Below are 3,587 nucleotides of genomic sequence, written 5' to 3'. Positions count from 1 at the left end.
CAAAACTGTCTGTATGTATGTTATACATTCTCAGTCACCAACTGAAAACTGAATTCACTACTGTGCGTTTATGACACTATCTGTCATTTCAGATTCGAACTATTTGATACAAACAAATCAGTTAATAATATAAATTAAAGAAAAATACCTACCTGGTATTCGGTTCTGACTATTGATAAAAAATTCTACTGTACCATTCTGAAACATTTGACATCACCAGATATTCATTCTCATACAGTATGAATTACATATCTGTCACTCTGATCGATGCTCTGCTCTGATTATCGAAATCGAGTTCTGAACATTCTGCTCACATTTTTGAATCACTGAAATTTTCGAATTCAACTCTGATTCGGATTGAACTGTATATAATCTCAACGGTTCACAATGATCTGTACCAAATACGGCTGTAGAAATATAACAATACTCAGGCAGACACAAAACAACAATCGTATACGATAATATGTTAATTCAGACCAAGAATAAATTTCTGACATTTCTGACATTTCTGCAATTTCCGATCCATCTGATCTTTCTGATATCGGTATCATTCTCAGCCACTGATCACAATCTCAACTGTGTCACAATAAATCGGTATACCAACTTCAGATATCGCTTACTCTTAATACAATCTGTTTCAAGTAGGATTCATATCTGAATAATTTCTGTATACAATCATCACAGTTCTCAGAATATTCAATACAATCTTCAAATATTCAATTCACTCAATCAGATGCTGCGAATATATCAAAATATCATAGATACAACGAGTATGAAATCATCAGAATATCTCTGAACATACTGAAACATGCCATAGAGAAACACTAAATCAGATGTAACTCCTGGTCGGTACTCTTCTACTGATCTTTCAATTCATTCAGTGTCATTCTGGACATTCAATATCATTCTGTACTGAATTCTAAAACAACAAACAGTACCTTGTCTCAATTCAATTCTGAAATCTATCTTTCTGATACAAGGCAAATCTGAAATCTTATCTGGGCAAACTCAGCCAACTTGTACATCACTGGCAAATCTGCCAATGCTAGGCTCGATTTCAGTACATCTACTGAATACATAAGGATACTATCTGTTCTTTTCTGTATCAGTCGAGTCCTAGACAATACAGATATCGAAGGAACTCTAAATCTAGAATCCTTACCGTGAAATTTCTACCCTTCAGCCATATCTAGTCTGAATCTTATATTCCCCTGACAGGAATCTATAATAGTTCTGTAATTGTTTAGCATATTAATATCAATAATGCAGTCAAATCAGATAACACAAGTACATCATAATCTAACTCGATCTCATTTCCATCTTACTGTAGTATACAATACGTCACAGAAATCTCCGATATCAATCTTTCTTTCCCAAAAGGTACAAAAATTAATACTACAGCAATACCGACTCAATAATTACAACATATCTTAATGTAACTCAGTCAAAGATAATCATATGGAATGCATTAGTATATATCAATACATATGCAATGTAGTCATAAAAGAACAGTACCTGCCACTATATCATCGAGTGTCTCTTGGGTTTGTTCCTCGGTCACTGCCACCAGATGATCCTGATCCCTGAAATCTTCGGGAACCTCTTTGAGGACAAATCTTAGCAAAATGTCCTGGCTGTTTACAGATATTGCAACTACCAGTCACTCCCTGGCATTGCTCTATGGGATGTCTCCCTCCACAAGTTCTGCAATATACTCCAGTATAACTCGGGCTAGAATCACTGGAACTAGAGGAACTACTCCCTAACTTCTTGAATGACTTCTTTCGAGCTTTCAGCAAATCTTGCTTTCCACTCGTGCTGCCACGATCAAATCGGATAGGGGATTGCTGTGTCTGGGGTGGTATCGCACACACCCTTGTTAGTTGTCTAATCAGACTCGCCTCCGCTCTCTTCGCTTTACTCAAGGCATCAGCAAAATGGTGAGGTCGCTGCATATTCATCAATGCAACTATCTCCGAGTTCAATCCTCTGATGAACTGATCCGCTACAGCTTCATCATTCCCAATCAAATGAGGAGCAAAACGCAGTAGAGTAGAGAATTTAGCCACATATCCTTCAATATTCAATTGACCTTGTCCCAAATTCTCAAACTCTGCTTTCTTGTCCTCTCGGTACGAAACTGAGAAAAATCTTCGATAAAATTCAGTTCTGAATATTTCCCATGAAATCACTGTACCTCTCTGTTCTAACATTCTTTTACTTGTAATCCACCAACTCTTGGCGGCTTCTCGTAACTGGTTAGACACCATTTTAACTCTCTGTTCATCTGTACAATCAAGTAAATCGAACAATATTTCTATGTCATCAAACCAGTTCTCACAATCTTCAGACGTCTCGGTACGACTCAGAATCGGCGGCTGAAATAACTGAAATTCTTCAACTGTATTTCCGTCTGAGTCTCTGATATATCTATCTGTTCAGTCGAAGTACTACACATTTCTGGAATTCTCCGTAGAGGTATATTTGCTTATCAAAACATTAGTAACCCAGTACTGCAAATCTGTTCCAATCTTTCTTTGATCATCTTACTGCTGATCAAGAATCACATCTCATTCATACTCAAAAATACATTTTACCAATTCAAATCAGATAATTAGATAACATGTATTTTAAAGCAGTAAAACATAATCTCATGCTAGCATACACAATGTCCATCAACATTTAAAATAATTCTCATGCTAGCAGTCACATGCAAGGAAAGAAAACTCAATCTACCCCGCTCCTTCTCTTCTATCTCAGTCTAAAGGATCTATCGCTCTGATACCACCTGTTGTGGGGACCCGGACGCTAATCATCTTCTTAATCCTCTTTGGGGTTTAATTATCAGTTAAGATAAACAGGGTCTAAAATTTTTTTCTTTTAAATTGCGGAAGGTAATGGAATCATGCTATTATACAAACCAGTATAATAATACAAATCCTGTACAACAAGCATCTAGTTCAACTAAGGTTTAACTACTACAATCAAGTAATGAAACCTATCTATATCCAAGTCCGGAATCACCACTCTAATCTTGATCTCTCATCTTCTTCTTGACCCTGATCCTGCCCCACCTGTTGTCATGCACACATACAAAACAAGACAACAGCCGGATAAATCTGGTGAGATATAAATATCCCAGTATAAACAATGTAAGCATGCAATCATATAAAACATATATAAAAGCATAAACAATCATTAAAACATGCATTCAATCTGTCTACATGAATCAATACAAATCTGTATCTAAGTCAATGACTTGTGATCTAATCTTATCTTATCTCTAATCTAGGGATCCCGATCGAATTTATAATTTGGTATGCTATATCGAGTGTCTACAATAGACGTCGATCTACATCTAAGCTCATCGATACACCGTAAGTCTAGGGTCTGAGCAGTTCTGGCAAAGACTTAGACTTGGGCATGATATATCGAGTGTCTACAATAGACTTCAGTCTACATCTAAGCTCATCGATATACCACAAGTCTAGGGTCTGAGCAGTTCTGACCAAGACTCGACGGTTCTGCCCTAGCTAGGCTGTTCTGCCCTATATTCAAACCCTGGCTCTGCTATCATTCAATTGACT

This window comes from Primulina eburnea, chromosome 9 (genome assembly GCF_022965805.1).
Source record: "Primulina eburnea isolate SZY01 chromosome 9, ASM2296580v1, whole genome shotgun sequence".
Lineage (NCBI taxonomy): Eukaryota > Viridiplantae > Streptophyta > Magnoliopsida > Lamiales > Gesneriaceae > Primulina > Primulina eburnea.
Note: the sequence above shows the minus strand (reverse complement) of the source record.